Genomic DNA, 23,490 nt, shown 5'->3' on the forward strand with positions numbered 1-23,490 from the left:
GTCTGCATGCACACGAAAGCTTATACAGTGGTACCTCGGGTTAAGTACTTAATTTGTTCTGGAGGTCCGTTCTTAACCTGAAACTGTTCTTAACCTGAAGCATCACTTTAGCTTATGGGGCCTCCCGCTGCTGCCGCACCGCCAGAGCATGATTTCTGTTCTCATCCTGAAGCAAAGTTCTTAACCTGAGGTAATATTTCTGGGTTAGTAGAGTCTGTAACCTGAAGCATATGTAACCTAAACTATATGTAACCCAAGGTACCACTGTACCCTGAACAAACTCAGTTGGTCTCTAAGGTGCTACTGGACAATTATTTTATTTATGGGAACATCCAGTCACATTTCAAGGAAGCATGCCTGAGCTGAGTGTCAGCTATAAGCATAGCCAAAACCTTGAGCGTGGAAAATTTGAACTGAGCATACAAGTGCGGTTACCTAAAATTGTTTTTGTATTAGATGAAGAGATTTGGCGTTTCAAAGGAACCTCTCATCACACCCAAAGGCTTCTTTGCCCCAGAAAATCTAAATGTGACTGCTCTCTTCAAACACTTCAGTTCATGTTTCTCTTACACCTGATACTTTTATTCCATGGTGAACCCATCTCCACTGTACTCTAAGGATGTGGCTGGCAGGGCATGTCATTAGAAATGGAGAGCTTGCTCAGGCGCCCACTTCACAAAGGACAAAGTTTCACATGAACCAATGCTTTTGCGAGCACAGTGGTACTTTGGTTCTCAAACTTAATCCGTTCCGGAAGTCCATTCCAAAACCAAAGCGCTCCAAAAAGAAGCATGCTTTACCACAGAAAGTAATGCAAAATGGATTAATCCATTCCAGACTTTTAATAACAACCCCCCAAACAGCAATGTAACATGAATTTTACTATCTGACGAGACCATTGATCCATAAAATGAAAGCAATAAACAATGCACCGCAGTCACACAATCGATCTGGAGCTGAACTGGGTTCCACACAAAATAAATAGCAAAAAGAGACAAACCTCAGTGTAACACTTCAAACAGAAATGTGGCACTCAAAACAGAAGTGTGGCTCTCAAATCGGAAGCGTAACACTCAAAACGGAGCACGTTTGAAAAAAGTTTGCAACCTGGAACAATTACTTCCGGGTTTGCAGTGTTTATGTTCCAAGTTGTTTGAGAACCAAGGCGTTTGAGAACCAAGGTACCACTGTACAGTATAGGCCCATTAACCTCAGTTAACATTAAAAGGTGTATATGGGATTCACTGGGGTTTTTTTCCAGCTGGAACTCACCAGACCGCAGTTCCAGCACCTCTCAGGAGGGTGCCATTGCCAGTGTGAGAGCATGAGGGAGGCGTTCAGGGTGAGTTCCAGCACCTCTTTTTCTAGAAAAAAACAGCATTGATGGTAGTGGTTTGCACAAAAGCTGGAAGCTTGCCCCGGCTCCTTGCTGCATGTAGAGCATGCAAACTGGAGCTGTGTGCAAATCTCCCACAATCTAAAAAGGCTTTTCAGTATCCATAACTTTAAAAGCACTAATTTCCCTCACAGAAATTTCCCTAACTCATATATCATACTACCATTCTCCCAGCCTCAATCCCAATTGGTCCAAATTTTTTAAAAGAAATTTTATTCCCTTTTTGCATAACTTGATTTCCTTTAATATAGTATTTAAAGAGTCTAATATTTGGTGTCCAGGATGTTAAACAAACCTGTGGATACTTGACTAGACCTGGAATTCACCTGAGAGTAGAGTAGAGTAGAGTAGAGTAGAGTCATGCCTTGGATCCTGAATGCCTCCGTATTCGGACGTTTGGGCTCCCAAACGCCGCAAATCCGGACATGAGTGTTCCGGTTTGCAAACGTTCTTTGGAATCCAAATATCCAACAGGGCTTCCATGGCTTCCGATTGGCTGCAGGAGCTTTGTATTTGTGTTAGTTGATAGCACTGAGCTAAGACAGTCTTGTTTCTCTAAGTCAGGCATAGGCAAACTCGGCCCTCCAAAGGTTTGGGGACTACAACTCCCATGATCCCTAGCTAACAGAACCAGTGGTCAGGGATGATGGGAATTGTAGTCCCAAAACATCTGGAGGGCCAAGTTTGCCTATGCCTGCTCTAAGTCATTGAAAGGACTATGCAGGCAGTGGCTGTGTGGCTCAAGAAATGTGTAACATCTACCTTCTTAGTGTATCTAGTAGGAGTGTGCATTGGTCCTGAGTGTACTCTGAATACAAATGCAAATTGTGCTTTGGGAGACTTTTTCTGAAAACATTTTTCTTTATTTTTTATAACGTTTATATACCACTTGATTGTAACCCCCGCCCCCCAAAAAACCCCTCAAAATAGTTTACTAAGAACATGATCACATCATTAACAAGGAGGTGGGTTCAAATTGGATCAGTTAAAACTGAAACTCTGTTTTGCCCACCATGACATTAAAAAGGAATCTTAAAAAGGCTACTTTCCCCTCCTTACACAAAAGTGGATGAAATTTGCAGGTAAACATGCACCTCCATAGTGGACTGAGCCTGTCAAATTGAAGGCAGATCTATTAGGAGATTTCATTCACTTACATGAAAAGGAGGGAAAGTAGCTGTTGTTTTGTTCCTATGTTATAGTCAAAGAGGTTTTGGTTTTAACTGATCCATTTTGGAGCAAATGATGAATCAGAATGGTAACAGAGCAGATTCAAAACAAGACTGAGCTGCTTCCAAATACTAAAGATGTAAGGTGAATCTTGTGACTGCTTGCACACCCCAATATTTGGGGAATGCCCAGGCTCATCTGTTTGTGCTGGCAAGGGTGAGGGTTGCAGGAACAGAGAGAGCATTGTAGGCTAAATCACACTCTAAGTTTCTAGACAACTTCAGTGATGATCCCTGAACAGAACTGGCACTTTTTCCTAGATGGAAATATTGCCATACTGTTGAATAATGAATTCTGCATCACATTACTGCTGCTGCTGTTGCTGCCATCTTCAGCAATATGTTGTCTACAGAAGGGTACTTTCGCAACTCTTTTTATACTGATTTCTGTTTATTATTAGCTCTTCTTTTCTGGACAGTTGACATGCATGTTTGAATGAGGGGAAATGGCAACAGAATGGTTGCACACCTGGAATACTTCACTAGTAAGTGGAACTTTTATGAAGTCCAGTATGTTGAAAGATACACTGATTTTACAGTATGCTGAACTAATTTTTTAACAAGGGGGGGTGGCTTTGGGGTGGCAAGTAAACTCTACTTGCCAAAGAACAATTTGCAGCACGCTTTAAGGTCTCAATTGTTATTTTGCAGCTGAATCTATACTTGCCGCACACCTGATGTTATATATGATGTCAGGTGGGGAAGGGTGAGTAGGTGGCCATCGTTGGTGGCCAAATTGCAAGCACAGAAGCCCCCCACTGCTTTACAGTGAAGGATTCCTTTATGAGTCCCATCAGGGCAAGGACTTCCACTTCTGCAACCAAGTTTCCTCCCTTGCCATGCCAGTGTGTATATATTGTTTAAAGATCTTTCTCTCACACAAGATGATTTTTTAAAAACCAAATCTTTGATAAAAGCTGTGCTTTGGCATGCTTCTAAGATGTGCTTGGTGTTTGATTATCATTTCATATCATTTGGACTCACAGCTGTCCATGGAGGTGCAGGTTAATTCTGTGTCCACCAGGTATGCAGGCTGAGACCCTACCTGCCCGCGGACTGTCTCGCCAGAGTGGTGCATACTCTAGTTATCTCCCGCTTGGACTACTGCAATGCGCTCTACGTGGGGCTACCTTTGAAGGTGACCCAGAAACTGCAATTCATCCAGAATGCAGCAGCTAGACTGATGCCTGGGAGTGGCCGCCAGGACCATATAACGCCGGTCCTGAGAGATCTGCATTGGCTCCCAGTACGTTTCCGAGCACAATTCAAAGTGTTGGTGCTGACCTTTAAAGCCCTAAATGGCCTAGGTCCAGTATACCTGAAGGAGCATCTCCACCCCCATTGTTCAGCCCGGACACTGAGATCCAATGCCGAGGGCCTTCTGGCAGTTCCCTCATTGCGAGAAGTGAGGTTTTTAACAATCAATTGGAAGCCGCCCAGAATTATTATTATAATACAATTCTGTGATAATATTAGTCATGGCATGTGTGACGGGGTGTCCAAGGCTAAAAGCTACAATGGGAAGTACGTACATAACTTGCCTATAAGACGAACTAGATGACACTCAGCTGAGTAAATGCTTCAGTGATTCCTGGATTCATAGGAGAGTGCAAAATGAGCCAGGTCTTGCTGAGACCTTGAATGCAACCATCAAGCATTACCTTCTCCGTGCATTTCAGAAATGACTTGGGGAATCCGTGTTAATCAGCTTAATGCCACTGTAAACGTTTTGGAGCATCCCTGCTGTAAAATTGCCAGGTGTTGTAGATTTTCTTTTTTAAAAAATCAGCCACCACAAATGCAACATTTACCAGAGAAGGGGAAACAGTATGTGTGAGCAGCTTCAGAAAACTGAAGAGCATGCATATTGTTTGTTGTTTTTAAGTGCAAGAAACTATTCATGAAGTTGACCAAAAGCTTTGGTTCCAAGGCAGTTATGTGTCTGCTCTGACTTCCAGTAGTAGAGCATCTCCTTGGCATGTAAAATATCACAGGTTTAATGAGTGCCATCTCCAGGCAGGGCTGGGAGAGATCCTGTCTGAAACCCTGAAAAGCAGCTCTCAGTGCGTGCAGACGGTATTGAGCTATATGGATCAATGGCTGCCTTATATTCAAGATAAGTCAGTTTTCCTATGTTCCTCTACCAGACAAAACATATGTGAAAAATCTCATCTTGAAAATGCAGAGGAACATGGAGATGGTCCAGTCAGTGATAGTTCAGAATAGAACACTTCTGGTATCATACATGAAAGAGTCTACAGGTGAGATCTATTTGGATGCCATCATTAGTTCCTTTTAGAGTTGACACAGCTTTTCTCACCTTTCGAACATTTTCTTGAGTGTTGAAAAATGCTTCCTTTGTTCCCTGCGTTGTAAACATATTGGCAATGTTTGGATAATTATCTCCTCTCTCTCATTTTTATTCATTACCATTGCTGTCCTCAGCTTGACTTGTCCCCATCACCATTTAATTGGATTGATTGTAGCTAGCAACTCAACTTGATGCCACAAGGCTGCATCTAATGTGAAGATGTCATAGATACATAGAAACAAAATCATGTAGGCTATTACAGTCAAGAGGATTATAGAGGGATATAAGGTAATTGAGTCTAGTGAGAGTGGAGAAAACCCCAATTCCAGTCCACCTTGGTAAAGGTAAAGGACCCCTGGATGGTAAAGTTCAGTCAAACTTGACTATGGGGTATGTTGAGGAAGCCGGCATTTTTCCACATACAGTTTTCCAGGTCATGTGGCCAGCATGATTAAACCGCTTTGGGTTCAACGTGACACCGTGACGGAAGCCAGAGCGCACCAAAATGCTGTTTACCTTCCTGCCTCAGCGGTACCTATTTATCTGCTTGCACTGGTGTGCTTTTAAACTGCTAGGTTGGCAGGAGCTGTGGCAGAGCAATGGGAGCTCACCCCGTTGTGGGGATTCGAACCGCCGACCTTCTGATTGGCAAGCCCAAGAGGTTCAGTGGTTTAGACCACAGCGCCACCTGCTCCCTGGGCATCCACCTTGACACCTAATTGACAGCAAGGCTAATTCTATTGTACAGGAACTCAAGGAATGGCTGATGGTGCCTAATATTGGTCTTGGGTTGGGTTGTTTTTGGTTGTTTTTTTGCATGTTCCTGTGGAATGCACATAGTTGCCATTTCACCAATGAGCCTACCTCCACTTCACATGAATTTTCAATGTCATACCACTGTGGTCCTCCTATTAAAAAATATGAAGACAGTCTCCCACTTTGGGTGCTTGGTATTGTTTTTCAAGGAGATCAGACATGATGATGATGATTTAATTAATTCATTAATTAAATGGATTTCTAGCCTGATTTTTAGGTTGTATGTAAGGACTGTCATTGAAGGCTGGCTAACCCTCTGGAGGCTATCTTCCAATGTATGTGTCTGACAAGTGCATGGCCAATGTGACTGATACATGTTGTCCTCTGTGAGTGCAACACGCCCGCTCACTCACCACATTCAGACCACAATGTCCCTACACATTCAGCCAGTTAGACACACACACAGAGAGAACTCCCCCGACCCTTCTATCCCACCACAGTGCTGTGAGAGGAGGAGATGTCCCTTTTGTCCCAGCACTGCGTTAAGGAGACCAAATGTTGTGGTTTTACTTCCTGTTGTGTTGGCCTTTCCAACACTTCCAGTATTAAAAATAAAGAACAGTAAAAGATGACTATTCCACATGATCTTGTGGAAACCTTATAATAAATAAGCTGTGGAATTAACACAATGGAAAGCAAGTCCTGCTGTCTAACAAAGGCACATGTGAGGCATTACCAAAGAGTAGGATGCATTGTCCGACTCTCCGTGACCCCATGGACCAGAGCACGCCAGGCACTCCTGTCCTCCACTGCCTCCCGCAGCCTGGCCAAACTCATACTCCGCTCTTCCTCAGTAGCTTGTTGGATGCCTTCCGACCTGAGGGGCTCATCTTCCAGCGTTATAACTTTTATATGCCTGTTGTCTTTGTCCATGGAGTTTTCTTGGCAGGGATACTGGAGTGGCTTGCCGGTTCCTGCTCCAGGTGGATCACGTTTGGTCAAAACTCTCCACTATGACCTGTCCATCTTGGGTGGCCCTGCACGGCGTAGCTCATAGCTTCTCTGAGTTATTCAAGCCCCTTCGCCACGGCAAGGCAGTGATCCATGAAGGGGGTCACAATGAGTCGGACACGACTAAACAACAACAGGATGCATTGTACTCAGATTTTGTGAGCATGGCTTTTGTACACAATTTCTTGGGAAATGGATTAGCTGTGAAAATTGGTTTGAATGGCCAGTGACTCATTGTGTGGGTGGTCAGGTATTTCAGTTCTATCTTCTGGGTGCCCCTAAACCTTTTGGTTAGCAGAAGTAGGAGGTAATGGCAGTGAATAGAAGTCTCTATAATTGTTTTGTGGATTTCCATATATGCCTCCATAGCATCTGGTACCAGATTTTATCAGGAACGATACTGACTGAATGGACGATTGGCCTACCTCACTATGGCCATTCTGATGTTCTCATTCTATATTTGCCCCTCCTTCTCCCTACCATTTGCTTTTGACATGGGATCGATTTGCTCATTTGAAAGTCAGCTTTGCAGTTGAGGACCTAAAAGGCAAATTATGTTAACTATAGTTTTAAAATCTGGATGAAGCAAATCCACTTGTCATTATAGAAAATAGAAATCTCCCGAACTGCCCTAAAGTAACTCAGGCAGGAAGCATTCGCCAGCTTGCAAATTCTATTGATACATCCGCTTTACTACTTTCTATCCATCTGCCAAACCCACCTGCTTTTCAGATGGGTTATTTGCAATCTCTGTTAATGAGAAGCTACCATCTAATTCTTCCCTCCCCGCACAACTTTTCCTGGGATTTTATTTTGTTACTAAAAAAGAAGAAATGTTATGATGTATATTAGTAAGTCATGCTGTGTTAGTCTGAATTACACAGCAAGCAAAATGCTGTATAAACTAATGTGCCAAAGAGTGTATTTCCATATATCTGCTATGGGTTGAAATGGGAAACATTTCGTCCAATGCGAGAAGCCAAAATTAAATAAGTTCCTGCTAAAACATGATCAAATCTATTTTTATTAGGCACCTCAAACACAAGTAAAGTAAGTTGCATTGTGAGGAGATGCAAGAGCCATGCCATGCTTAGGCAACTGTGTGGCGTTTTGGAAGAAGACTTTCTTGTGTTATCTGTAGTAAGAATGACACAAATAAAACTGAGGAGCTTCAGCTAAATTCCACGCAGGACATGGATCTGTGTAAAATGCAGCCTCCATTGATGCTTTACCCAGGTAGAGCTAGAAAGGTTTCCCAAACACAGATGGACTCTAAAGGACATCTTTTTCAAGGCAGCCAGTGCTCAAAAGCATGGTTCTAAAGAAATTCCACTTGCCTTCTACTGCGGGTGGCATTGTGGCATGCTGCTGTCCCATCAGTTTCACAAGTTGTGTCCCTGACTGAAGGCCTCTCCTGGTGTCTGGGGCCTGGGGAATCTGCTAGATGCCTAATTTGGTCAATAGCATCTGGGTTGAAGGGTGAGCTCACTCATGGGCAAACCTGACCGATTCCCTCAAGGACTTCCTTCAGGTCCGCTCCTGGAATTTTTAAAGGGTGCCAACCATATAGACAACACCTCGAGATATTGTGGATCTTTTGCCAGCTCTCCCTGTATTTAAACTGTCATCTATCATGAGGTGAAATGGGATAGTGACCTTGCTATGGAACATTCTTGGTTGCTGTATTTAGGGCCAGGGACAAATTTGTCCTTCAGTCTGGGTTTTTTTGCCTCCCTCAAAGCAACTGTCACAACTTTGGTGGATAAGGCATTGGGTGAGGGACGCGGGTGGCGCTGTGGGTTAAATCACAGAGCCTAGGACTTGTTGACCAGAAGGTCAGTGGTTCAAATCCCCGTGACGGGGTGAGCTCCCGTTGCTCGGTCCCAGCTCCTGCCCACTTAGCAGTTCGAAAGCACGTCAAAGTGCAAGTAGATAAATATGTACCGCTCCGGCGGGAAGGTAAACGGTGTTTCCGTGCGCTGCTCTGGTTCACCAGAAGTGGCTTAGTCATGCTGGCCACATGACCCGGAAGCTGTATGCCGGCTCCCTCGGCCAGTAGAGCGAGATGAGCGGCGCAACCCCAGAGTCGGTCACAACTGGACCTAATGTCAAGGGTCCCTTTACCTTTACTAAAGTTTTGTAAGCCTTGGACTGTCCCTTCAAGGGAATGGGGTATCCTATTAAAGGGATCCTTGAGGAAACGCTCCTATCTGGATGCCCAGTTGGGGCTAGGGCCATAACTCTCCTCTCAGGTGAACTTGGTTTGGAGGTCATACTTGGTGTATGTCAGGGATGTCCAACTAGTCAATCGCAATCGACTGTTCTATCCCTGGGTAGTTTTGGTCAATCACGGTTAATTGTGGGCTCCTTTCCCAATGCGGAGACAAAAGAGCATCCAGCCCCGCCCCTTTTCCCTGTCCTCCAATTGCACATGATGCTAGAACAGAAGATGGAGTTTTCACTGTGAGGTTGATTGTATCTTTAGCGATCTTTTGGTGAGCGACTTTTTCCCTTCCCCCTTTACCAAAGATCAGCATTCTTGTCTCCCCTCCCTAAAAAAAGCTTAACAACTTTGACCCACACCCCAGAAAAAAATGGGATAGATCACTGCCAGTTTTTTATTCTGTGAGTAGATCGCAGTCTCTTGGGAGTTGGACGTCCCTGGTTGTATGTCATAGGCTTCCCTAACCATCAAATTCGACCCCATGGGGAATTGACCAGCAGATGGGCTGGTTGATATGGGTTATGCCCAGCGCCTAAGCCAAAGCCACTTACGTCTGTAATCAATAAAGTTGTTGCCTAATTTGCACCCAAACAAGTTTGTAATGTGTGGTCATTTCATTCATGTTGTGGGGAGGTGGGTCAAAGTGCCTGGATATTCAATGGACAACTTCACTGGACTATTACACATTCACATCATTAACACTGCACATTATTTGAAATAGTCCCCCTTCCTAATTACCTGAGAGTTGTCCATTTCTTAAGAACCATGGTTTTGAGCAATGCCTACCTTGGAAAAAATATATCCTTTGTAGTCCATGTGTATTTTGGAGACCTTGTTACTGAGCAATGCAATGCAAAAGCAAAGAAACAAAGGAGTGCCATTTTACAGTTTCATTGAGAGCTCATTACAAATATGTACGGGTGACTTCACCTAATTACTGTTGTTTGAGTAAATCCACCAGTAAAATATGCAATAAATAATGAAAAAGAGGTCATTATTCATTGTCCCCAGACTTTCTGTTTCTTTTTGTAGGAAAGCCAATGAAAGATCCTGAGAATATTTTTGACATTACTTTTGATTCATGCTTGGCACAATCTTTTTTTCTTTTTTTTAACAATCCCTCTTTTGAACTGCGAGCATTAAAGAGCAACACTTAGCAACTAAAGAATAATACGGTACATATATTTTTAAATGGGTGTAAAAGTTTCTTTTAGACTACAGTCCTCTCATTCCTTACATGGTGGTCCATTGAACACAGCGGATTTACTTCTAGGTAAACATGAATAGGATTAATCTGATTAATTTCTTAAATCTGCATAAAAAGTTGTATTTCAACAGAATGCATATTTAGATGCATATATTTTATCAAAGTGCACATTTCTGAACTATGGTGTCCTGAAATATGTACTGTATTGCAAATTTCAGAGAAGTGCGACATCTGAAGGGAAATTATGCTCAAGTCCATGTATTAGCCTCAGAGGATTGAATGGGGTGAGTTTGCTTTAAAATGTGGATCAGACAAAATTATCCTGCATTCCTACTTATCTTTGAGCAAATATGCGTAGGGCCAGACTTTTTTGTGCAAGGCACTGCTTGGTTCAGTTTAATTACCATGCTACTATTAGGAGTGGAAGAAAATGTACCAGTGGATTCTGTTTTCTTTTTTTAAAAAAAGTTTTCAAAATGAAATCTCATACAGCTGGGGCGGGGTGGTGTTTCTGTATAAATGGGGGATTCCGAAGAAAGAGAGGGAGCTTGGGCTTTGGGTTTGTTACAGGGACTTACTGTCACAGAAGGATGTATAGCAACCAGCAGGGCTTTTCTTGGCCACTCGGAACTTGCCAGAACTCAGTTCCGGCACCCTTCAGGTAGGTGCCATTGTCATTGCAGTGGTACCTCGGGTTACAAATGCTTCCGGTTACAAACACTTCAGGTTATAGACTCCGCTAACCCGGTAGTAGTACCTTGGGTTGAGAACTTTACCTCAGGATGAGAACAGTGGCGGTGCAGTGGCAGCGCGAGGCCCCATTAGCTAAAGTGGTACCTCAGGTTAAGAATGGTTTCGGGTTAAGAACAGACCTCTGGAACGAATTAAGTTCGTAACCCGAGATACCAGTGTATAAGATAAAAAGGGAGAAATTCATGGTGAGTTCTGGAACTCCTCCCCCCTCCCCAGAAAAATAGCACTAGTAACAGGTTTTGTCGATACTGGACTGTTGCCTGGATTGCTAATGTGATCTGAGGCAGATGGGTGGTTCAGAGTTAGTCCAAGCTTAGAAGCTGGGGACATCATTCAAAGTTTCATTGCGGGGCAAAGAGATTTCAGTAGGCACTGCGAGATTTACAGCAAGATCGAAAGACAAAGCTATCACACCCACACAAAGTCAATGAAGTCTAAAAGCATTTATCTCTCTCCCCACCTCTCTCATAATGAACAGAGATAGCCCTCCAGACATTTTGGAGTACAATTCCCATTATCCCATGCTGGCTGGGGCTGAAGGATTCTTGTAGTCTGAAGCGTCTGTAGAGCACTGTGTTGGGGACCCAAAAACTAGAGGTAAGTTGCCTCTGAAGAATAATCACATGCACTTTAAAATATTAGAAATGTGGTAGCTTTTCACCACCATGTTCCCCAAGAGATATCTTCCTCTTTTGCTCTTACCAAATCTTAATTGTATCCTGGGCCTGAGGAACTATTTTATATCTAAACTATGAAAATTAGAGCAGCAACTGAGGAGTCTTTTTAATTGAAACAACAACAACTTTTTTAAAAAAAAAACTTTCTTTTTCTTCTAGGAGAATTGAAATATACTTTTAAACATTTTCTCTTCTTTCAGGGACATCATCTTTTAGCATAGGCCTGAAACAAACCTGGTAACTACAGTATTGTTTTATTGATTTTTAAAATATATATATAAAAGCTCTTTTATTTTAATAACTTGCTAAGGAAAACAAAAACAAAATAAACACTATAAAAGACAATATGAAAACCAGGCGGGAATTGGGAAAGTAGCTTGTTATCTAAAAAGTCATTTTGTCGTCCCCCCCCCCCCCCCGTTCTTTAATTTAAACTGACTGTACAAAACATATATTAATTTTAAATTACCGATTTGAGATAGCATTAGTGGAACAGTTTTATTATATTTCTTTGTTATCCTTCTGACTTCAACTCTGGCTCAGAAATGCAATTAATTCTGCAACTTGCGCTCACTGGCGGGTGCCATTCAAGCTGCGGCTGCTTATGGGGTAGTTAAAAGGATAAAATCAAGTAGTCATTCTACTAATCCCTTTACAAGGAAACAGCTTTCTGCATAAAAAGTAGAACTTATGTGGTCATTAGCAGATGCTACATCAAGCAACCCAAAATATACACATTTAAATTCTTAAGCACAATCTATGAACACCACACAGATGGTTTCCAAGAAACTGTACCTAAATTGATTACGATAAAAATGATCTGCTGCAATTGTTTCTGTCAAAAGGGAGAACAGAATTTGTCCCAATGTGTCGCTCTGCCCACTCACGCAGAGAACCCAGCTGCTGGGACAGATGTTGCTCTAAGCACTTTATTTTAGGGTCATTAAAATGGTTACAGGGGTTAGTCATTCATTGTTTTATAAATTGTGCTTACTAGCTGAGCTCAACAGACGCTCGGCAAAAAGTTCCTTTGTAGCTGATCAGAAAAAAGTTGCGCTTCAGATCCTTGTCTCGCGCAAGCGTGGTGTCTGCATGTGTGCACGCGCATGTGTTTTAAAGTTGCCAGTGGTGATATGCACAAAATAAGGTCAAAAATGATGTACAGTGATACCTCAGGTTACATACGCTTCAGGTTACATACGCTTCAGGTTACAGACTCCGCTAACCCAGAAATAATGTTTCAGGTTAAGAACTTTGCTTCAGGATGAGAACAGAAATTGTGCTGTGGTGGCGTGGCAGCAGGAGGAGGCCCCATTAGCTAAAGTGGTGCTTCAGGTTAAGAACAGTTTCAGGTTAAGTACAGACCTCCAGAATGAATTAAGTACTTAACCTGAGGTACCACTGTACTTCTTTAATTGTTAAGCTTAGTTTATTTGAGGGTGAGGTGTTTTTTTTGGGGGGGGTAGGCACCCATCACATCCCAAAACTGACGAACCTCACTTCATTAGGATGTATGTGGACCACAGTTAAAAGCTGCATTTCAAAGTCTTTGTCTTTTGGCTAGAAATATTATTCCTTTATTCATTACCAGCCTATTTGAAACACTCCTGAACAATCTGGTCTACAAGAGATTAGGAGGCAAAATGGTCAGGCAGCCGAGGCTTAAGATTGGTCGATTACAATAGAGCAAAATGGGTTCAGGTACCTCCATGCTCCCTTTGAAACAACCATGTGCAGGTTATGTTGTGTGCACCAGGCTTCCCTCAGAAATATTTGGCTAAAGTCTTTCATCGCTGGCAGGTTCTGCATCTGGAACTCTCGAGAGACAATGAAATTGATGCTGAAAAATCATTGCTTTGACAATGGTGATCTTTGCTTCTTCTAGTACACTGGCGTTAGTTCGCCTTTCTTCCTGAGTGTAAAATTTTTTCGGAGACACCATTGATGGAATCTTTCAAGGAGTTGGAGATGGCATTTATAAATAAATAATAGAATAGAATAGAATTTCAGAGGAAAGGCTAGCAGAATATGCTTCTCCCTCACAGGTTAGTCTGTCTTCAGCCGATGGCTTTGTGAATATGAACCTTCACAAATGGGAACTGAACTGAAGTGGAAACTGGGCTTGGCACCTCTAAATACCACTGTCTGGAAGATGTCAGCAGCCCCTAGCTGGTTGCACAGGAAAGTATAAAGACAAGGGAAAGTTTCTTACAGCCCTTTTTTTATTTCAAACTTTACAGAGAGAGGTTGTAGAAACCAGCCTCTTGGATAATGGCATTGTCCCGAGTGAATCTCCACCCCCCCTTTTCTCCCACTTCCTTGTTCATCATCCTCATCACCTCCTCTACGGGTGGCTACATGCCTTCTGTTTTTGAGCTCTTTGCTCTCCTACTTTTAAGGCCTGCCAGGTTCTGGGAGATGGAGGGGCTGGAATGCTTTCTAGTGACAACATGTCAGCCAGCTGGTGCTCCAGCTCTGCCTGCTCCTCCTCTCCCATTATTTCCCAACTTTTCCCTCATCTTCCTCTGAGCTATGACCTCTCACAAACCACTGTTGTAAATTTATATTGTCTTCGTCTTCCTCCTCCCTGGAAGGGTCAGGATGGGGAGGCACTGCTCCTCCTCTGCCCAGCGCCAGACATCCACTGGAATAAACAAAAGCTAAAAGATTAACTGAGGTGTTTGGTGATAACTATTATCCAAATTTCGCTTTATCTTAGCAGACATAATAAATTCAGAAACATATTTCTTCTCTTCGAGAAAGCACTTTTATTTTCTTCCGTAACATCTGTGACTCATTATATATATATATATATATATATATATTCCTGATGATAAAGCAAGCTAGATATTTTTTTTGATGCAGCACACAGCAGACGTAGCAAAACAAAGATGTTCACATATGCCACTCAAAGTTCTGTTATGCATACACTAGAATCTGTTCTTTTTGTACGTGCACAGGCAGATTTCAACAGCCCTGTGCATAGCTCATAACTGAAGCACACAGAACCTCTGTAATTTTTAAATTCCAGCGCAACCTTTCAGTCACCAGCTCTTTCAAAGAAAATCAAAGAACCGTATTTTTTTCGTGTATAACATGCCCCCGTGTATAAGACGCCCCCTATTTGGAGGGACTCCAAATTAAGAAAATGGGAGGAGATTGCCAATAGTTGTTAAGCTTTCTTTTTTGGGGGGGGGGGTTGCCCAGAGTTGTTGAGCACCCAATTGGCAGCAGCCCTTGCCACAGCAACGAATCACCTGCCCAATCACCGCTGACAATGTCCTGCTCACAGCTGCAGCCAATTGCCTGTCCCATCTGCACTATCCGTGTATAAGACGTCCCCCAATTTGTAACATTTTTAAAATAAAACCCCCCCTCATCTTATACACGGAAAAACACGATATACTTCCTTTCAACTAGGACTCAGCAATCACATCAGTCCCTCGCAGCCTAGACCCACAATATTCTGCTTTGTTGTTATTCAAATCTCAGTGAAGAATAAGGTTGAAATGTCCCCCCAACTTCTACCTGCTAATTTCTGCCCAGTTTCAGTAGTGTATTTTATCTTCCTTATTCTCAGACTCCATTGCTCTCTGCTCACCTTGTTTCCCACACTTCCATGAGATTCACAATATGGTCCTGTTTATTCTTCCCCCATCTTCCCCCCTTCTTCTTCCCATTTTGATAGCACTGCCTCCTTTATCTGCCCCAGGGGTAGCCAACAAAATGCTCTCCAGATGTTGTTTGACTCCTGACTCAAATCAAGCCCATCCAGCATAGCCAATGGGCAGGGGTGATGGAAATTGGAGTCCACATCAGGAGGGCATCCCATTGTCTACCTCCCACAATCCATCTCTTCTCTGTAACCATCAGGATCACATTCCACCACACACACCCAGGGTCAAGGCTGTTGCTGCCCTTCACTGTTCAGCCTCACACCTGAGAGGCTGGGAGGAAGCTGCTGTTTGCTTCTCTAGATTTCCTACAGCTAACCATGGGAGATGTTTCAACACGCAATAAGAAGATGGGATTGGAAGACAAAGAAAGAAAAGCATTTATAGCCCTGACTCGCTGCAACCCAAAGACATTTCTTGGTGAATATATCCATAAACAAATTCTTCTAACTGTTATTTTCCTGCAAAATAATAATAATAATAATAATATCAGATTATATTGTGTTTTCTCCCCAGTATTTCCAAATATGACACCAAATAAACAGAAGTACCACTTCTTGGAAGAAGGAAACAAGCCTTAAGGGAAAAGCTTGGCAGAGTTCTTGTCCAACAGTTTTTAAGTGGGAAATACATTATTTCATAACTACTCTCACCTTCTAGAAAAGTTAGGGAGACATGATGTATTTTCGTTTGTGTTTAGGAGTACAATTCCTAGCAGCCTGGGTTCAGAAACAAACTCTTGCTTCCATATGCAAGCAAAGGAAAAACTGATAAGGTTAAGTGAGCAAATAAAAACTCATGATAGGGGAAGGAGAAATGTGTATTTTTTCATGAAAATTAAAACCTAACCTTTTTATTAGGGAGCTCAGTGTGGCATATATGGTTGTCCATGTCTCCATATTATCATCACAGCAAACTTGTGAGGGAGATTAGGCTGAGGGCTGGTGACTTGTCCAGTGTCACCAAGTGAGCTTCATGGCCGAGTGGGAATTTGAACACTGGTCTCTCAAGTCAAACTCTGGCACTCTAACCAATCCACTTAGCAGTGTGACCGGAGCCAACATTGTTATCATTTGGGTGGCTAACCAAGGCTTATTTATTTGTCCAGGCATTTAAAGAGTTTTACTGTTTTGACCTAGTCTACAGTTTAATTGCCTGGCGTGCTCTGTTCCATGGGGTCTCGAAGAGTAGGACACGACTAAACGACTAAACAAGAACAACTATTTAATTGAACTCTGGTCTCCCAAGTCTTATTCCAATGCACTAACTATTATGTTACAGTGCCTCTATGTATCTGAAGCCCCTTCTAGTTTGGCTTGGGGGGGGGAGAGACTCCTTCCAAACTCCAAATACCAGGTAAACATTTTAGGTGCTAAGCATGAAAGGAAAATCTTGATAACACTCCATGATATTTTCCCTTGTATAATCTTTCATCACAAATCTACCTAGAGTGATATCCCATCATTTCTTGCATCTACTGTTAGAAAATGATGCTAATTAATGGACAGTCAGTGTATAAAATATTTCTTTGACCTTGTGGGTCAAGGCACCCAGAATGGAAGAAATTGTGAGACTGGGTGTACACTCTTAGTGCGTGATGAACGTGCAATGAGAGAAGGAAGAAATATTGCGTGGTTTGCTGTTGACTCTCGGTGTTGGTGAACTATTCGTGTAGAGAAGCAATATCAGAGTTTCAGTAATTTTGCTGTCCCTTTGGAACTGATGCTGATGTGAATTTAGCACTCCTTGCATTCTTCTCACTTTCAAATAAACAACATCAAACGAAGCCACCATTAAAAGTCCAGAATAGATGCCTCTAAAAAAGAAGCTGGTCCTGTCATCTCTCCTAAACACTTCTAATTTCTGGGAGTCGAAAACAGAGCATAAAGAGATGTTCATGCATTTGGATCACTTCTAGAGAGCAATCTTCTGGCTCGGAGAAGCACCAGCTGCTGCCTAGGTGTGTTTTTCCACCCATGTTGATTATCTTATCTAAGGCAGCTTTCCTGGTAACCGTAAGCTTTTCACTCACAATCAGGTTGAGTTTAATTAAGGTAATTAAGGTAGTATGTAATAAATCTCTCCGTCAAATGAGACCCTCCGTATTGTTCCGTGTCTGCAGCTTGTAAACACGAGCCTTTCTAACCTCTGCACATCAGCAGTTCTTAAGAGATGGAGCTGCCTTGGGCTTGGTCTGGAAGTTGCAGCCGGTGGATAATGTGGCAGAGATGAGGACACGTGACACCTTTATTAGCGCCTGCACTCACTGCCCATCTGCTACCGAGCCAGGCTTGAGGGTCTTATTGCAATTTACAAAGCTCTAAACAACTTGGGTCCAGCGTACCTTAGGGACCACCTGAGCTCAGTTTGCAGGTACCAGGAACAAGGGATGCGGGTGGCGCTGTGGGTTAAACCACAGAGCCCAGGACTTGCTGATCAGAAGGTCGGTGGTTCGAATCCCCGCGACGGGTTGAGCTCCCATTGCTCAGTCCCTGCTCCTGCCAACCTAGCAGTTCAAAAGCACGTCAAAGTGCAAGTAGATAAATAGGTACCACACCGGCAGGAAGGTAAACAGTGTTTCCGTGTGCTGCTCTGGTTCATCAGAAGTGGTTTAGTCATGCTGGCCACATGACCTGGAAGCTGTACGCAGGCTCCCTCATCCAATAAAGTGAGATGAGCGCCGCAACCCCAGAGTCATTCGTGACTGGACCTAATGGTCAGGGGTCCCTTTACCTTTTTAAACAACTTGGGTCCAGCGTACCTTAGGGACTACCTGAGCTCCAGCTTATTGGTGAATGTTCAGTTTGCAGGTACCAGGAACAGGGTCTTCTTAGTGGTGGTTCTACAGTAATAGGATTCTCTTCCCAGGGAGGTCCGACAAATCCCTTCTTCCCACAGTTAAATGTTGGAAACCCTTTTCCCCCCTGCAAGGCATTTTATGCATGCTTTCAGCAGTTCTAATTGACTATTTTGTGCTAGTTTAGTGTTGTGTTTACTGCTTTGTGTTTACTACTTCAGTGTTTATATATTAGTATATTTTATTTTATATAGGAGCTGCTTTGATAACTGTTGTTAAGAAGGATATAAATTACTTGAAATCAATAGGAAAAAAATTAGAGGCAAGATGTGCAGAACATCTTGCAACAGATGTTTATATATCCCCCCCATGCATTCTTTCCACTTCTATAAATACTGGTGTCTGTGGAGCCTTTGTAAATGCTAGTATAATAATTTATCACCATATAATAGTCATGCCTCATTCATATGCCATGCTGTATGCTCTCCTTTAAGTGTAAATGCCAGGCTTTGGGGTCTTGAAGGAAGAGTTGCAAAAGTGTGTTGTGTGTTCTGGTGGGCTTACTTTTTCAGGACTGGCAGCATGGAGACAGACATGTACTGACAAGGCCAGGGATTGGACAAAAGATCCCTGCAGGGCAGGGGGTTGGACTAGAATTCTATGGGTCTATGGGTTATGGGCATTCAGCTAACTTTTACTCAGACTAGACCCATTGGAATAAGACACCAAAGTTAGTTGTGTGGTCAGTGGGTCTATTCTGAGTAACAGCTTTATGGATAAAACCCTGATGTTGTTGGACTCTCTTTCCCATAAGCCCTAGTCAGAAACCATAGAATCATAGAATTATAGACTTGGAAGGGCCTCCCAATGCAGGAATCCTGCCCACAGTGGTTCCTGGGTGGGCTTGAACCACCAACCTTTTGGTTAACAGCCAGATGATCTGACCCATTGCACCACCAGTGATGGGAGTTAATTCAGAAAGGAAAGAGGCAGTTAGTGGTGGCTCATGGGGCTGGGGGCGAAGCCAGTAGCATATTCCCAGGGGTGGCGCTGCATGCATTGGGACTGGGTGGGGCAAAGCAGCAACAGCAAGGTGGGGGAAGGGGCCCTGAGGTGGCAGCAGCACTGCAAGAGTGCGCACACAAGTCGGGCCACTACCACTAACCCAGATGTCCTCCAGCTTCAAAACTGCCTCACCTGTAGAATGCAGAAATTAACAGTTAGGGAAATACAATGGTACCTCGGGTTAAGTACTTAATTCGTTCTGGAGGTCCGTTCTTAACCTGAAACTGTTATTAACCTGAAGCACCACTTTAGCTAATGGGGCCTCCCGCTGCCGCCGCGCCGACAGAGCACAATTTCTGTTCTCATCCTGAAGCAAAGTTCTTAACCTGAGGTACTATTTCTGGGTTAGTGGAGTCTGTAACCTGAAGTGTATGTAACCCAAGGTACCACTGAATAAGGAAAGCAGAATAAACAGTTGTGTGGATGCAGCCCAAGTTACAGACCACCATGCCTTTTCAAGAGGACTCAATTTATAGTGCTCTTCCAGGCACAAATCAACCAATCTGGAATACTTATATTTATTTGTTGTGAACAACTTTGAGAACAATGATGGCGCACAAACCACTCTCACGTTCAGAATGCATTTGCAACTGCAGTTGTTGTATAGAACTCGAGCAACACAGAAACAAGAAGTTTGTCGTTTTGGTTTTCAGGAACTTTTTGAAAGCAAAACTAGTAAGGCAGACAAACTGAGTGCAGTGGTACCTCGGGTTGAGAACAGAAATCGAGCGGCGGTGGCACAGCAGCACCGGGAGGCCTCATTAGCTAAAGTGGTACGTTAGGTTAAGAACAGTTTCAGGTTAAGAACGGACCTCCAGAACGAATTAAGTTCTTAACCCGACAAACCACTGTAGTTTATTTATTTTAAAGGAAAAAGAAGGGTGGAAACCAGTCTCTTCCCCCTTTAGGACACAGCCAGATTCATGCAGCGATACTGTGAAGCTGGTCCAAGTCAGGTTTATCATTGTTTCACATATACTTGAAAGCTTTCTTAAATAATCAGGAGGCAATGACGAATTTGGCGTTTTGTCTGTCTTTGTTTCTCTTCTGTATTGACCCTTTCCCACCCTCCATGTTTGGGGAGCCTGAACTTTGAGTAATTATCATTCCAAATAATAATAAAAAAATCTGTCTCTTCAGAGTTGGGCCAAAACATGTTTTAGGCCAACCTATAATTTAAAAAATAAGGAAAACAGTTGAACGGGTCAGGAGGGCTCCTTTGTACTTTTAAATGTTATGTTGGTTTGGATATTGGCAGCATTAAGGTTTTCATATGTGACTCAGTGCCAGTTGATAGCCTGTAAGTTGGATCAGTTCTTAGTTGATTTGTGGGCCTATTTTCTTTCCACTGGTTCTCATTATGGTTCTCATTTGAGATTTATATATATTATATACATGCACACTTGCCAGTTGTTGAATTTATCTCCTTCTCTTTGTTGTTAATGGATGTTGCATTTTATTAGGATTTTTAAGTTTATTGTCTCTTTTCTTCAGCCACATTTAATTTACATTTTCCCCCAGCCATTTTCAAAATACTGGTGCAAAAGAAATGGTTGTTGTCAGTACCAATTCTATTTTCAATTTATACAGAGAGCCTGCGGTTCTTTTATTAATTGCTCTACCCATAGCCAAATCCTTATCTTTGCTCAAATAAACCTAATTGTATCAATAATCATAACAATCTTTGATGCGTTCACTACAAATGCCTTTTATGTTGATTAACCTAAAATTGTTGTGCCAGGAAGCAGAAAGTCATTTGGTAGTCTGTCAAAGAAGCTAACCTCAAAATATGGCTTCGTACAGATTTTTATATACAGAATGTAAACCAGTAACCATTTTGCGTGTCGAGGTCCCCAGGTCCACCCCATTAACTCACACATCACACAGAAATTTTTGTTTAAGATTTTTGGCATAATTTTGGCCACAACTTTATTAAAATACAAATTTGTGAGTGGTTGCGTAGGCATTGGTTGCGACTATCTGCCCCCACCATGGAGGACAGACTGACATTCCGCACGATGCGAAAGTCAGAATGGGGGAATACACTTGGGGGTTACGCGGAGCAGGGAACCTGCCCTCACCCCAAATGCAACCAGGAGCTCATTGCTATGGCCCGAGCCCCCTTGACTGGACAAGCAATAGTTAGCTCCCAATTCCTTTAACAGAATCCCTTGCAGCAGCAGCATTAGAGGGGCAGGCACAGCCAATCGATGCCCCTCAACCAACCAAACCATAAACCAATGCCTAACCGTGAACCTTACAAGTTGTGACAATTTGCTACACAGTAGGCAAAAACCAAATGGCCCCAGCCAATCAGCCAGATGGACAAAATTCCTACCAGGCCCCCGCTCCAAAGCAGACGACCCCATGACAGGCATAGCAAGGTCAAAGCGAACAACCCTATTCTAGGGAGGGAGGGAGGGATGGGCAATCCAATGCACGGGCGAAAAGAGGAAGCCCTAGCCTCGTGCAAGGAGTTTTACTATTTCTGGCTGTCAATCAATAAATGGCAACATTAACTTCTTCCCAACAACAAGGGAAGCCCCAATCGCATCAGTGGCCAACAATCAATTAGCCCGTCCCCAACTTTGGAGTGTCCTGGAGGCCCCCACAGCAACACGTGCTCTCCATGAAGGAGAACACGCTTTGTAAATATGAGAAAGACTTGCATTCTGGTCATAAATGCATTTACTTGGAAGTAAATCCCAATGGTGCCTACAAACTTTTTCTAGACAGTGTGTGCACTTAGGAGCTCGGTCAAAGGCAATCATATATTTAACATATTTATATTTGTTATATTATATATTATATTAACATATTGATATATGGCCCTTCATAAAAATAATAATAATCTGGGGTTGTTTCACAACATAAATACATTTCCATTTACTGAACTATAGTAAACAGTAAATAGATCAACATCCATCGTAAGCCTGACAGTACAATGGGCAGCAAGTGCCTGGGTGAACAAATGAGATTTCAGTGTGTCCCAGAAACTCACCAGAGCTTTTCTTGCCTTATTTCAGAAGGAAGGTGATTCCATAAACCAGGTGCCACAATGGGAAAAGGCCCCCTATTTATGTATACGCTGTCGGATTTTCTTCTAGTAACACCCCATTGCAGACAAAACCATTTGACCACAAAAAAACATGGCAGCCAAATGTAAGCTTGTGGGACAATGGCCATGGGGCTGTGGCTATAGGCTTTGAGAGGCCAAGGCTGGATCTACACTGACCTTTTTAACGTTACAGTGGTACCTCGTGTTACAGACACTTCAGGTTACAGATGTTTCAGGTTACACCGCTAACCCAGAAATAGTACCTTGGGTTAAGAACTTTGCTTCAGGATGAGAACAGAAATCGTGCAGCAGCAGCGCGGCGGCAGCAGCGGGAGGCCCCATCAGCTAAAGTGGTACCTCAGGTTAAGAACAGTTTCAGGTTAAGAACGGACCTCCAGAACGAATTAAGTTCTTAACCCGAGGTACCACTGTATTGGAATGATATTAGCTGTATTGTTCTAAAACATCACAGGGCATACTCCTAACAAAGCATTCATTACTTTAATGTTGTTCCTCCGTAACAGCAGTTCCCTTTACTGCCTGGTTCCTGGTTGCTCTGCAGTGCCTTCTGGTGTCACATTTTAATAACACATTCTTAGCATTCTTTGCAAAATGTAATGTTTTGAAAAACATTATTCTTTCTTAATGTTATAAACCATGAGTTTAGATGCACCTCAGGAGGAGGGTCATGTTGCTGCTGTTTGCTGTGGTTATTCGGTTCTTAGAGTTTCTTTTTTATACTGGGTGGGTGTTTTTTGCCTTTAAGCAATTTATTGGAGGAGGTCAACGTGCATTAATCCCTATGCCTTGACGTATTCTGGCACACCTTTACAGTTTGACGCAGTGCCCTGGTTTGCCCCAAACATGTAAACAATTGTTTAAAATAAGCTATGGTTCAGTGTGTGCTAACATCCTGTGTGCCACATGGGGAAGTAAATAAGCCAAAGTCTGGCACGTCCTGATCTCTAAACCCAGGTTTATAGTTTGCTTCTCTGCAAACACACTGTAAATGAAAGCCGTTCATGCTTTGTCTGAAAAGAACCCAAGTCAAAGCCAAGATTTGCAGGTCAATGACCAGCCAGGCTCCGGCTTGTTTCATCTGCTGCGTGGCACAATCCACAAAGTGGAGGAGGATCAAAACACTTGTTTGTGTTAAACCATGGTTTGTTTAAAACTATGGGTTGACACTGCGTGCAAACCAGGTCAGTATATGTGAGCCACTCAGAGAATACATGTCAATAGGCAGCCATACAGATATAGTAAGTAGATAAATAAATGTGATCAATTATTTCAGCCATCTGGCTTAAGGCTGTGCTTTGTCTGGGCAGCAGA

General features: G+C 42.9%; 1 long non-coding RNA gene across 2 annotated transcripts in view; it reads left to right on the plus strand.

The window, feature by feature from the left end:
• The first annotated feature begins 2,918 nt into the window (after positions 1–2,918).
• LOC307212751 overlaps positions 2,919–23,490 on the plus strand; it is a 144,868-nt gene continuing 124,296 nt past the window's right edge. For both annotated transcript variants that reach the window (XR_013837172.1, XR_013837173.1), the window contains exon 1: positions 2,919–3,110. This is a non-coding gene — a long non-coding RNA (uncharacterized lncRNA). The remainder of the gene's footprint in view (positions 3,111–23,490) is intronic.

The sequence above is a fragment of the Podarcis cretensis genome, assembly GCF_951804945.1.
Source record: "Podarcis cretensis genome assembly, chromosome: 3".
Lineage (NCBI taxonomy): Eukaryota > Metazoa > Chordata > Lepidosauria > Squamata > Lacertidae > Podarcis > Podarcis cretensis.